Here is a 13,943-nt window from a genome sequence, read left to right as displayed (position 1 = left end):
GGGCAGGGCGGGCACCGAGGAGAAGGGGGACCCCCAATGCAAGCATGACCCCAGCAGCTGGGACAGGGGGTAACCCCCGAACTCCCGAGGGGAGGGAGCAGGGACGGGGAACTCCTGAGAGGCTTTTTCAGGGCTTAATCTTGGTGTTTGAGAGTTTTTTCTGGAGCTCAGGTGTCCTGTGACTTGTAGTGATGGACACAGGCAGAGGGACCTTCAAACTCAACGTGTGTTGGGGAAGATGAAACAAGGAAGCCTTATAAATATGATTGTCTGGCAAATGATTGTGAGAATATAGAAAGGAGAAGCAAGACTGGAATGGAAGCAAGCTTTTAGATACCTTAGTGAACAGTTGGAAAGCAATGGTGTGGCCTGACTGAAGGTAATCCCCTTTTGATGAAACAATTCCCTCTGCTTGCAGACAGGTCCCAGGGTCAGAGCAGACCCTACTAGCTCAGCAGAGGGGGTCCAAAGAGTAGTATTCAGGGTTTAAAATGTAACACAGTATGGTCATGTAATGATTTTTATAGGCTGTATGTAAATGCTATAGGATTTGTATCTTGTACTAGATTGGTTAGTGAGAAATAGAATATTCAACTCAGAAGAAGATTTATTGTATTGTAAGGGGAAACTTACTCTCTTACGCTCTTACCCTCTTACTCTCTCACCCTCTCATCCTCTCTGCCCCTCTCTTCTCTCTGGCCTCCTCTGAGCTGTGGCTGGCAGCTCCAAGCAGCGCCCTGCACCCAGGCCCTTTCAAATAAACTGCAAGTTCCACGACCTGGCTTCAGAGATCTCTTGTCTCCGTCCATCCCCACCGTCCTACCCCCGACGCTCCTACAAACGTGCTCATCCCTTATTTTCCCCAAACCAGGATTTCCCATTGTGAGGAAGGCTGCGAGGAAGAGGAAGATGCTCCAGGACACTGATGCAGGTGAGGAGGAAGTCAGTGCCTCTTTCCCCTCTGTGCTGCTCCCTCTCCCTGCCCAGCACGGCCCCGGCTCCGGCACAGTCCTGGGGGGATCTCCTTGCCCTTGCCTGTGGCACGGAGGCAAATCCCATCCTGTCCTTGTCCTTCCTCCCCCAGAGCAGGAGCTGAGCACGGAGAGCAGGGAGGACAAATGCCTGCAGCAGAACCTGGTGGAAGAGGCCGTTTTGAGCGGCTCCACAGTGCAGGAAGCCAACAGGGAGGAAAAGGCCCAGAGATGCTGCACGAGGAGGGGCTGCAAGTGCAGCTGGTGGGGATCTGAGGGGGAAAGAGCCAGCCTGGGCTGGGAAGGTGGCCGGAGATCGGGCCAGAGCTCGGAGCTGGTGCTGCATGAGCAGCTCCATGATAGGGTGAAGCTGCACATGTGCGTGGAGTGTGGGAAGAGCTTCAGGAGGAACTGCAACCTGATCAGGCACCAGAGGACCCACACTGGGGAATGGCCCTATGAGTGTGGGGAGTGTGGGAAGAGCTTCAGGCAGAGCTGCCACCTAATCCAGCATCAGGTGATCCACACTGGGGAATGGCCCTACGAGTGTGGGGAGTGTGGGAAGAGCTTCAGCTGGAGCTCCAGCCTGATCAGTAACCAGAGGACCCACACTGGGGAGAGGCCCTATGAGTGTTCCAAGTGTGGGAAGGGGTTTCCAACCAGCTCCCGTCTCCTCCAGCACGATCATAGTCACACAGAGGAGAGGCCCTTCCAATGCCCTGACTGTGGGAAGGGATTCAAGGACAACTCCACCCTCTTCACCCACTGGCGCATCCACAGAGGAGAGAGGCCCTACAAGTGTGATAAATGCAGGAAGAAGTTTCTGACCAGCTCCAGTCTCCTCAAGCACTATCGGATTCACACGGATGAGAGGCCCTTCCGCTGCCCTGACTACGGGATGGGATTCAAGCACAACTCAGACCTCGTCACCCACCGGCGCATCCACTCAGGGGAGAGGCCCTACGAGTGTCCCCAGTGTGGGAAGAGCTTCTGCAGCAGCTCTACCTTGGCCAAACACCAACGGAGGCACCGGTAAGGGAAGCCCTGCGAGTGCCCCGAGTGCGGGAAGAGCTTCGTGCGCTGCTCCAGCTCCATCCCCCACTAGAGGAGGCACTTTGGGCACAGCCCTGGTCACTCACATTCCCTGTGATCCATGTTGGGAACACACCTGGCTGCTTCTCCTTTTGGTTTGGCCCCAATTTGGAGCAGTGGGATGGGGATTGTGTGAGGATGGGTGTGTGGGATGTATTTGACTGCAAATAAAACTTTCAGAGTTACTGATTCTGTCCTATTTTCTGTAAGTTCTGTTTGCAGAGTGCTGCCTTCTCAGCTGATTTAATTACTATTAAAATCCTTTTTTAAAATCTAACCCAAAGAATCCAAAAACCAATATCCAAACAAAGCCACTCACCCATAATTAAATTTTTAAAAGTAATTTTATTTGTTTTAGAGTACTTAAGGGAATTATTAAAGTTTAATTGTTGGTTAAAATTTCTGAGAAATTACAGTGGTGTTTGGTTTTGTGTTTAGTATATTTGTAATAGGAATTTTTTTTACTAAGGTGTGTTAGATTCTATGTTAGTTTTTTAGATATTTTTTATCTAAAGTATATTGGTTACTGAGTTAAAACTTACAAAAGGTATTTCTTTGTATGTAATTTATTTTTTTTCTTTGGTAATGTTATATTAATAGTTTACTGTTGTTTTGGCTTGAGTCATTATTGGAGTATTGTAAGGAAGAGTTGAAATTAGATTTCATTTTTATATTTCATTTTTATTGTAGTGTATTTCATTTTAATTTTAATTTATTGATTTTTAATTTATTATAATTTGTTGAGAGGATAGGAAGTAAGTTCAAGGGCAGGAACATTTTTTCCTGGCTTGGAACTGGAATTCCAGACCCTGGGAGTATGTGCAGGACCACAGACTGGGATCAAGTATGGGCTGGGATCAAATATGGACTGGGATCCTATGGGTTTGGACTGCACAGAGTGGGACCATATGGATCAGGACCACACAGACTGGGATCAAATGGACTGGGATCACATGGCCGAGAATCACGTGCACTGGGATCCTGTGGATCAGAAACCTCCAGACTGGGATAGGCTGGAGTGGGATCAAGTATGGACTGGGACTGTATGGACTGAGATCCAGTGGACTGGGACCACACAAACTGATCAAGTGGTCTGGGATCAAATATGGGCTGAGACCATATGGAATGGGACCATGCAGATCAGGACTGGGATAAACTGGGTTGAGATTTTATGGACTGGGATTGCACAGACTGGGGTCACATGCACTGGGAAAAAGCTTTGGCTGAAGGCAGCCACATCAAGTTGGCTTGATCCTGTTTGGGGGTCCCATCCCCCTCTTCCCTCTGCTCTCCCGCCCCTTCCCCATCGTTCCCCCAGCCCCCTATCCCCTCCCCCGTGCTTGGTTTTCAACCTGGGGGTTCCAGGCCTCTCCTGCTCCCTCTGGGGGTCCCAACACCCTTGGGTTTAATTTGGGGCCCCCACGCTCTGATTGGCCAGGATCTGTTTTGGGGTGGGGACGGGACGAACTGGGCACCCCCAGGAGCCCCTCAGGTTTGGGGCTTTCAATCCCCCCTCGGCCCTCGGGGCGGCCCTGGGGCCACCCCAACACCCCCAAAATGGGGAGGGTCCACGGGGCGCCTTGGAACCCCCAGAAATGGGCGGGGAGCAGTAGGAGCCACCCCAAAAAGGGGTTGAAGGGTCTGGGCCGGGAATGGGGGAGGCTCTGGGGATGGCTCTGGTCTGGATCGGGGTGGGCTGGGATTGAGGGAGGGTCCGTTCAGCGAGTGGGGAGGGGCTGGCAGTGGAGAGGGGTCCGGGATTGTGGGGATGGGTCCATTCCGGGACTGGGACGGGGCCTCTACCTGGGATTGGGGTCCGGGATTGGGTCAGGGTCTCCCCCCGATCCTGTTCCCAATCCCAATCCCAATGCTGATCCCAATCCTAATCCCAATCTTATTCCCGATCCCGTTACCGATCCCGATGCTGATCCCAATCTCCTTCCCGATCCCGTTACCAATCCCGATCCCGCCGCTGTTTCCAGGGAATGGCTCTGATCTCAACCCTGATGCCAAGCTCAGGGAATCAAACATTGGGATCAAGCACCCCAAATCCTGGGGTCAACTCCCTGCGATCCCAAATCCTGGAGGTTGAAACACTGGAGGAATCAAACACCTCCAAACCCAGACTCTGGGATCTCAACACTCGCTCCCCAGCCCGAACCCCAAATTTTAGGATCAAATCCCCAAAATCTCAGATCCTGGGGTGTCAAACACTCCCGAATTCCCAAACGTTGGGGTTAAATCCCGCCAAAGCCAGCTCCTGGGGTTTGAAACATTTGGGCTGTCCAACACCCCCCCATTCCCAAAGTCTGGGGTCAAACATCCCCTAAATCCCAAATCCTGAAGTGTCAAACGCCCCCAACCCCCAAAGTTTAGGATTAAAACCCCCAATCCCCAATTCCTAGGGTTTGAAATATCGAGGGTGTCCAACCATCCTCACTCCCAAAGTCTGGAGTGAAACCCACCAATCCCCAAACTTTGGGGTCAAAGGCCCTCGATCCCAAACTCTGGGGTGTCAAATCCCCCTGATCCCCCAACTTTGGGGTTAAATCCCCCCAAATCCTGGGGTGAATCCCCCCAATTACCAAACTTTGGCATGAAAACCCCCTGACCGCATATCCTGGGGTTTGAAACATCTGGGGTGTCCAACTGCCCTTATCCCAAAATTTGGAGGTCAAACCCCCTGACTGACAAATCCTAGGGTCAAAAACCCCCACATCCCAAATTCTGGGGCCAAACATCCCCAAACCCCAAGTCTGGGGTCAAAAACCTCCAAATCCTAAACCCCAAGGTGTCAAACCCCCTTTAACTCCCAAATTTTAGAATCAAACCCCCCAACCCCCAAAATTTGGGGTCATGACCCCCCCAGTCTCCATATTCCCCCAAACCCATTGCAACCCTGGGGGGCACAGTGGGGTTTGTTTGGAGCAGCTCCAGGTGCAATATCTGCAGAGAGACCCTGGGTAAAATGTTGGGGAAAACCCCAAAAACCCCTCAGGAACCCCAAAATCCCTGGGGGCTGGGAAAGGGGATTTGCAGTGGGGATCTGGGGTGGCAGAAGGGGATTTGGGGTGAAAGAAGAAGGATTTGGAGTGAGGAAATTTGGGGTGGAAAAAGAAGGATCTAGGATGGAAAAAGGAGATTTTTGGTGTGAAAGGAGGAGGATTTGGGGTGGGAAAAGGGATCTGGAGTGGGAAAAGAGTGTTTGGGGTGAAAGAAGAAGGATTTGGGATGTACAAAGAAGGATTTGGGGTGGAAAAAGGAGATTTCAGTGGGAAAAGGGGATTTGGATGGGAAAATTGGTTGAGGGTGGGGATTGCGAGACCAGAGGAGACCTTCAGATGGGTCCGTTTGGTGCTGCCTCCCTGGCTGCTCCCAGCATCTCCAGAAGCAGCACCTGGCTGGCTCTTGGCCCTGCCCATGCCCATTCCAGCAGGGCTGGCCAGAGGGGAGCAGCCCCAGGCTGTGCCTGTGCCCCCAGCCCCTGTGGGCAGTGTGTGGCTGCTGGGCTGGGCTCCAGAGGGGAATGGCCTTGCAGCACAAAGTGCCCAGAGAGCCCAGAGCCAAAGAGCCTCTCCCCTGCAGGCACTGCTGCTCCGGTGCATTGAAACACTTCCAGTGCTGGAGTGGGCTGACAGCTGTTCCTCATCCCACCCAAAAGAAGCTGATGGTTGGATATTATTGGAGAATTTCTCTCAAGTTGAGCCTGGCAGGGGGTTCTTGACAGGGAGAAGCTGCTACAAGAAATACCCTGATGCCTCCCCCAGGCTCTGTGTGTTTCAACGCTCTTGGCCTTTCTTGATGCTTCTCAAACGAAAAGAAATTCCCGGGGCAGCAGCAGCAGCAGCAGCAGCAGCAGCAGGATTTGCCTCTCACCATAAAATACTGTTACATCAGCTGGTTTTCCAGTCCATCCAGCTCTTACAGTGGCTATCCTGGCATGTGTCCAAACCCTAAAGATGTTCATATCCCCAAAGGGTGACACAGGGTTTTTCCTGTTGTTTAGACCTGGAAGACTTTGAGGCTTACAAATAGAAGAGGGACTAATTGCAAGGTGCTGTACTGTATTTATAGTGGTCTTTTAATAAGCAATAAAATTACAGATGGACCATGATAGGAAAATAACTTGCTGCAGGAAAAATTCCTCAGGATACCTGGTTATTCTCAAGCTCTACTGCTGCCATTGAGTAGGGAAAGATGAACAACAAGCCATGTCTGAATAACAACAGATTAATGTTGTGCTCTCTTCCTGAGTCTGCTCCCAAAAGATCTGGGATTGACAAAGATAAAGGAATTTTAAGAGCTGGTTTTGGTTATTTCAGAGAAAGTTTAAAAGGGAGAAGGGATTGGGGTGATGAAGAGGCTGTCATTACCTATCCTTTTCAGTGCTGTCTATTGTTGCAAAAATGAGCAATGTGCCCTGCTGGTGTTTAGATGTTCTGAGTCCCTCAGCTGTGAGTTGGTTGCCGTGCTGTCCTGCCTGGTGCTTGCTGGATGTGCTGGCACAAAGAGCTTGGGCCCTTGATGAAAACGACCACAAATGAGTTCATTGGGATTTACTGGGCTCAGAGTAAAAGGGATCAAATTCAGGTTTGATCTAGAAAATGCTTCTTCCCTGTCAGGATGGTGAAGTCCTGGCTTCACAGATTGCTCAGAGAAGCCGAGTAAATAAAGTTTCAGAATTCTTCCTTTCTGTCCCATTCCTGTTCCATAAGTTCAGGTTTGCTTTTCAGAGTGCCACCTTCTCAGCTGGTTGCCGTTTGTGTCCTGCTTTCTCTCCTGCCTTCCTTTGTCTGCTCCTTTTCCCTTCCACAGGGTCTGTCTTTACCTGTGGCAGCTTCCAGCCAAAGACCCTCCCCTGATTGTATTTTTTTTTCCTTCCCCATCCAGGTGCTCAAACAGCCCTGGATGAAGTTTTGGAGGCTGGCAGTGAAATGTCTGTGGAAGATCTTGCTGCACTTGTGTCTTGGCCCCTTCAGAATTTGGCCTTGAAGGGCAGGAGCATCTTTTCCTTGCTGGCAGCTGGAATTGCAGCCCATGGCAGTGTGTGCCAGAGATGTCAGAGGGCAATTGCTGAGGCTGCCAGGGCGCTGCTCCTGCCGTGCCTGCCAGGGGAGCTGTGCAGGGCAGGGTCAGGCTGCAGCAGCTGGCTGGGCTCCCCGAGCAGACAGCAAAGGCGGCTTTGCTGCACATTCTGCAGCTGGGGGCAGAGGGAAGAAGGGCAGGGAGTCCCTGACAGAATGCTGGAATGCTTGTGGCTGGAAGGAACCTGCCCCCCGACCCCAATCGGGCCCAGCCCTGGATGTCCCCTGAGACCCTCCTCAGACCCTCTCCCCAAATCCTTCCAGAGTCCCTGCCCAAAACCTCCAAAACCCTCCCAGGACACCCTCAGCACCGCCCAGAGCTCTCCCCAAACTCCGCCCAGGACCATCCCAACACCCTCAGACCCTCCCAAGACCCTTCTACGACCCCTCCCCAAAACCCCCCCAGACCCCTCCCACGACCCCTCCGCCCCCCCGCGAGACCCCTCTTAGGAGCCATCTGCACCCCCCAGGTCCCCCCACAATGCCCCAGGACCCCTCCCCAGACCCCCCCAAACCCCCGGACCCCTCCCCAGACCCCCCCCAGACCCTCCCCCGCCCCGATCCCCTCGCAGGCCCCTCCCGTTCCTGTCCCGAGCCCGGCGGGTCCCGGCGGCGGCGGGGAAGGGGGCGCCGCTTCCGCTCTCCTCTGATTGGCTAGGGCGACACGGGGGAGGCGGGCATTGCTGAGGGGAGCCGTGCTGTGATTGGTTGTTTTAGGGACGTGCAGCACGGTGATTGGTTGATTCGGGGCGGGGCGCGCCGCCATTCTTGAGAGTCCGCGTGCACGGCAGAGGCGGGAGATTGTGAGGGGAGAGTGGAGCTGAGGTGGGGACGGGGGGAAACTGGGGTGGTTTGGGGCGGGTCTGAGGGGAAATTGGGAATTTTTGGGGGCATCGACGGGAAACACAGGGGTGGGCGATGGGTTTGGAGTAAATGAGGGAGTCTGAAGGGGCTTTGGTTGGTCAGAGGGAGCTTTAGGGAGCTTGGGGGGGAGCTTGAGAGGGTTTGAAGCATTCTCAGGTGGGTTTAGGGGGATCTCAGGACAATTGGGCGGGTCTGAGGGGATTTGGGGGGATTGTGAAAAGAACTGGGGTGTTGTGAGGGCATCTGGGGGGGTCTGAGGTGGCTCTAGGGGTAATTTTGGGGAGTCTGCAGGGGATTTCATAGGGTTTGGGGGGGATTGAGTGGTCTGAGGGGGATGTGGGGCATTCTGATGGATTTGGGGGGGGTCTCAGGTGGGTCTGGGGTGAATTTTGGGGGGAAATGGGGGGGTCTGAGAGTCCTGGGGAGGTTTTTGGGGTCCAGGGTGGTTCTGGGCCAACACTGGGGGAGCTCTGGGGGGTTTGGGGTTCCTGGAGGGGTCCCGGGGGAAGATTTGGGGGTCCCGGGGGGTCCCAGGCCCACCCTGAACTGGGGTCTGGGGGTTTTGAGGGGAGGGGGCACAGCAGGGGTTCCCCCCCTCCCCAGTGTTTGGGGGGTCTCCCATGGTGCCGCCTCCCCAAAAAGCTCCGAGGGCCCCCTGAAGTGGCTCCTGTTCCACCGGCCGGTGCCCCCTGATCCAGGACGGCCCCACTGAGTCTGGGGGGCTTCTGGGGGATTTTTGGGTTTTGAGTGGGTTTTTGGGGATTTCAGAGTTGCTTTTTTGGGCTTTGTGGGATTTTTTGGGGAGTTTGGGGGAAATTATTGGGTTTTTGAGGAGAATTATTGGGTTTTGGGATGACTAGAGGATTTTGGGGGATTTTGGGTGTTTTGTTGGGGTTGTGGGGGTTTTTTGGATGGGGAGGGGATTTATTGAAATTTTTGGGAGTTTTTTATAATTTTACTGAGTTCCATTGGGATTTTCGGAGATTCTCTGGGGGTTTTGAGGGTTTTCTTGTAACTTTTGGGGAATTTGTGAGGTATTAGTTGAATTTTAGGGGGGCTTTGTGGCATTCCCTGGGTGTGGGGAAGGGCTGAGAGGCACCAAAATCTCCTTGAAACCCCTGAAAGTTCCAATAAAACCCATTAAATCCCAATTAAATCTCTCAAAATCTCATTAAAACACCCTAGAATCCCAATAACAGCCCACAAAATCCTTTGAAATCCCAATAACCCAAAAAATCCTAATTAAACTCCACAAATCCCCCAAAAATCTCAAAACCATAAAAAGTCCCACAAAATCTGCCCCAAATCCAAAGAAATCCTGGCAACACCCAAAACATCCCACAAAACCCACCAAAAATCTAAAAACTCTCAAATCCCCAAGGAATCCCGCTAAATGCCACCACAATTCCAATAAAATCCCCACAAAATCTCCTAAAAATCCCTATAAAACCCCCAGAATTTCTGAGAATGCCAAAAATCCCAACAAAATCTCAGTAAAACCCCCAAAATTCAAAAAAAGCCACAAAAAATTCAATAAACCCCCAAACACCCCCAGAAAAACTCCCCCTCAAACTGCCAATAGAATCCCCCAAAATCTAAACCTCCCAAAATCCACAAAACCAGCCACTCCCAGTCAATCCCAGTATGATTCCAGTTGCTCTCAATGTGATCTCAGTGTAACCCAGTATGGACTCAGCTGCTCTCACTGTGATCCCAGTGTGATCCCAGTTGCTCCCAGAATAATTCCAGTTGTTCCCAGTTCCTCCCATTATGATCCCAGTTTCCCAAAGAATACTCCCAGTCCCTCCCAGCAGGGTCCCAGTTGTGCCCAGTTGCCTCCAGGGTAGATTCAGTTTCCCCAGCATCGTCCCAGTTGCTCCCAGCATGATCCCAGCTGTTCCCAGTGTGGTTCCAGTGCCCCCAGTATGGTTAGAGACACTCCCAGTTTGTTTGAGTTACCTCAGAATGATCCCAGTCTTGCCCAGTTACTCCCAGTTTCCTCTAGCATAATCCCAGTTTCCATCTGTTGCTCAAAGGGTGGCCCCAGTTGCTCCCAGTATGATCCCAGTTGCCCCAGTTATAGTCTCAGTCCTCTCAGCACGGTTCCAGTTCCTTCCAGCTGTTCCCAGTTGCTCCCAGTGTGTCACATTTTCCTCCCAACATGGCCCAGTAGCTCCCAGCAAGCCCCAGTCAGGTTCCATTCACACCCAGTATAGTCCCAGTATGAGTGTAGCCACTCCAGTATGATCCCAGTCACCTGCAGTCTAATCCCAGTGTCTCCCAGTCACTCCCAGTCTGATGCCAGTGCCCCCAGTGTGATCCCAGTTGCTCCCAGCATGGGCCCAGTTGTTCCCAGTGTGGTGCCATCACTCCCCTATGGTTACAGACACTCCCAGTATGGTTCCAGTTGGACCCAGTTGCCCCTGCTCTAGTCCCAGTCACTCCCCAGATGATCCCAGTCCCCCCAGTATGGTCCCACTCACTCCCAGTTACTCCCAGTGTGGTCCCAGTTCTCCCCAGCATGGTCCCAGTTGTTCCCAGTGTGGTTCCAGTCATTCCAGTATGGTTCTAGACACTCCCAGTATATCCCAGTTGCCCCCAGCATGTCTATAGTCATTTCCAGGCACTGCCAGTGGCCCCAGTGTTAGTTCTCCCAGTATGATCCCCCAGTCATGCCCAGTATATCCCAGTTGCTTCCAGCATGCATCCAGTCCTTCCCAGTTCCTCCAGTTTGCTTGCAGCATCATCCCAGTTTCTCTCAGCTGCTCCCAGTAGCCCAAAGTGTGATCCCAGTCTTTCCCTTTCAGCCCCAGTATGATCCCAGTATGCTCCAGTTTGATCCCAGTCACATGCCAGCCCTCCCAGTGTGGTTCCAGTATAATCCCAGTTGCTTCCAATCTTTCCCAGTATGGTCCCAGCTGCCTCCAGCACGGTTCCAGTTGCTTCCTAGATCAGCCCAGTCAGTCCCAGTATGATGCCATTTGCTCCCAGTCATGCCCAGTATGGGGGATGATGTGCAGGGTATGTTCCCAGTCGCTCTTAGATCCTCCCAGTATTAGTCCAGTCCCTCCCAGTATGATCCAAAGGTGAGTCCAGTGTGCTCCCAGTCCCTGCCACTATGAACCAGTTGTGCTCCACATGGTTCCAGTTGCTCTCTTTCACCTTCACTTTTGTTCCTGTCCCTCCCAGTATCTCCCAGTGTATGCCAGTTCCCTCCAGCATGTTCCCAGTCACTCCCAGTATCTCCCAGTTGGCTTTCTGGGGGCATGTTTGGAGAATGAAGCAGTCCAAGACTGAGCGGAAAAGGCCCCTTGGGGGGACATCGGGGGGTGCCGGTTGCAGCTGCCAGCTCCATGGTGCAGGAAGCCAACGGGGAGGAAAAGGCCCAGAGATGCCGCACGAGGAGGGGCTGCAAACGCAGCTGGCGGGGATCTGAGGGGGAAAGAGCCAGCCTGGGCCGGGAAGGCGGCCGGAGATGGAGCCAGAGCTCGGAGCTGGTGCTCCACGAGCAGCTCCATGATGGGGAGAAGCCCCACACCTGCTTGGAGTGTGGGAAGAGCTTCAGGAGGAACTGCAACCTGATCAGGCACCAGAGGACCCACACTGGGGAATGGCCCTATGAGTGTGATCAATGTAGGAAGAGGTTTAAGACCAGCTCCAATCTCCTTGATCACCAGCACACGCACACAAAGGAGAGGCCCTTCCGCTGCCCCGACTGCGGGCAGGGCTTCAGGTACAGCTCCTGTCTTGTTGTGCACCGACAAACCCACACTGGGGAGAGGCCCCACGAGTGTGAGGAATGTGGGAAGAGCTTCAGCCAGAGCTCCCAGCTGATCCGCCACCAAAAGATCCACACGGGGGAGAGGCCCTACGAGTGTGGGGAGTGTGGGAAGGGGTTTCGGATCAAGTCAGATCTCCTCCGGCACAATTGGATCCACACAGAGGAGAGGCCTTTCCAATGCCCCGATTGTGGGAAGGGATTCCAGCACAACTACACAACTACACCCTCGTCACCCACCGGCGCATCCACTCGGGGGAGAGGCCCTACGAGTGTCCCCAGTGTGGGAAGAGCTTCTCCAGCAGCTCTAACTTGACCCAACACAAACGGAGGCACCGGTAAGGGAAGCCCTGCGAGTGCCCCGAGTGCGGGAAGAGCTTCGTGCGCTGCTCCAGCTCCATCCCCCACTGGAGGAGGCACTTTGGGCACAGCCCTGGTCACTCACATTCCCTGTGATCCATGTTGGGAACACACCTGGCTGCTTCTCCTTTTGGTTTGGCTTAAATTTTTTTCTCTTCTCCATGTCTTTGCACTCCAAAAGCCAAGAGGGATCAATCTGTCACCTCAAAACCACTCAAATCCCAATGAAAACAACTGCATTTTAACCCATCAGGGCTCAATCTCACCTCAAATTGCTTGTTCCCGCCTCACAAAAACTCAGTCCTGTGCCAGACTTGCTCCATTCCACAGCCACCAGGGTGAGTTGGGGTTGGGAGGTGATTGGTAGAAGTGGGATCCCAATTTGGAGCAGTGGGATGGGGATTGTGTGGGGTGGCTGGGTGGGATGTATTTGACAGCAAATAAAATTTTCAGAGTTACTGATTTCTGTCCCATTCATTTTCAGTCAGTTCTGTGTGCAGAGTACTGCCTTCTCAGCTGTTTCAATTCCTATAAAAATCTCATTTTTTAAATCATCTAACCCAAACAATTCAAAAACCAATATCCAAATAAAACCATGCACCTGAAATTAGAATTTTGAAAAAAAAAAATTTTTTTAGAGTACTTAAGGATGTTAATAAAGTTTAATTGTTTGGTTCAAATGTGTGAGAAATTACAGTGGTGTTTGGTTTTGTGTTTAGTATATTTGTAACAGGAATTTTTTACTAAGGTGTGTTAGATTCTATGTTAGTTTTTGAGATATTTTTTATCTAAAGTGTATTGGTTACTGAGTTAAAACTTACAAAAGGTATTTCTTTGTATGTAATTTTTTTTTCTTTGGTAATGTTATATTAATAGTTTACTGTTGTTTTGGCTTGAGTCATTATTGGAGTATTGTAAGGAAGAGTTGAAATTATATTTCATTTTTATATTTCATTTTTATTCTAATGTGTTTCATTTTAATTATAATTTCTTGATGTTTAATTTATTATAATTTGCTGAGAGAATAGGAAGGAAGTTCAAGGGCAGGAACATTTTTTCCTGGCTTGGAACTGGAATTCCAGACCCTGGGAGTGTGTGCCGGACCACATACACTGCAATCAAATATGGACTGGGATCAAATATGGACTGGGATCCTATGGGTCAGGACGGCACCGAATGGGACCATAGGGATCAGGACCACACAGCTTGGGATAAACTGGACTGGGATCAAATATGGGCTGGGACCATATGGAATGGGACCATAGAGATCAGGATGAGACAGACTGGGATAAACTGGGTTGAGATTATACGGACTGGGCCATATGGACTGGGATTGCACAGACTGGGATTGCACAGACTGGGGTCACATGCACTGGGAAAAAGCTTTGGCTACCATAGGCTACCTTTGGCTGCCATGCACGTCTGAAGGCAGCCACATCAAGTTGGCCATATCCTGTTTGGGGGTCCCATCCCCCTCTTCCCTCTGCTCTCCCGCCCCTTCCCCATCGTTCCCCCAGTCCCCAATCCCCTCCCCCGTGCTTGGTTTTGCGGGTTCCAGGCGCCTCCTGCTCCCTTTGGGGGTCCCGACCCCACTTTGGGTTAATTTGGGGCCCTGCCCCCTTCCCACCGCGCCCTCCCCTCCCTCCGCAGCCGGGGGGGCTCCGAGCACCCCCAGTGCCACCAGTGCAGCCCCGGCTGCCCCCGCACGCCCCATCCCCATCCCCGGGGTCACCTCCCCCCGCCCCGAATTCCGCTCCTGGCAACTGATGAGTCATCAGCGACAAACACTGATTG

Source organism: Melozone crissalis, unplaced genomic scaffold (genome assembly GCF_028551555.1).
Source record: "Melozone crissalis strain CALT ecotype California unplaced genomic scaffold, PUWL_Pcris_2 ptg000209l_1, whole genome shotgun sequence".
Classification (NCBI taxonomy): domain Eukaryota; kingdom Metazoa; phylum Chordata; class Aves; order Passeriformes; family Passerellidae; genus Melozone; species Melozone crissalis.
This window is presented reverse-complemented; position numbering follows the sequence as displayed.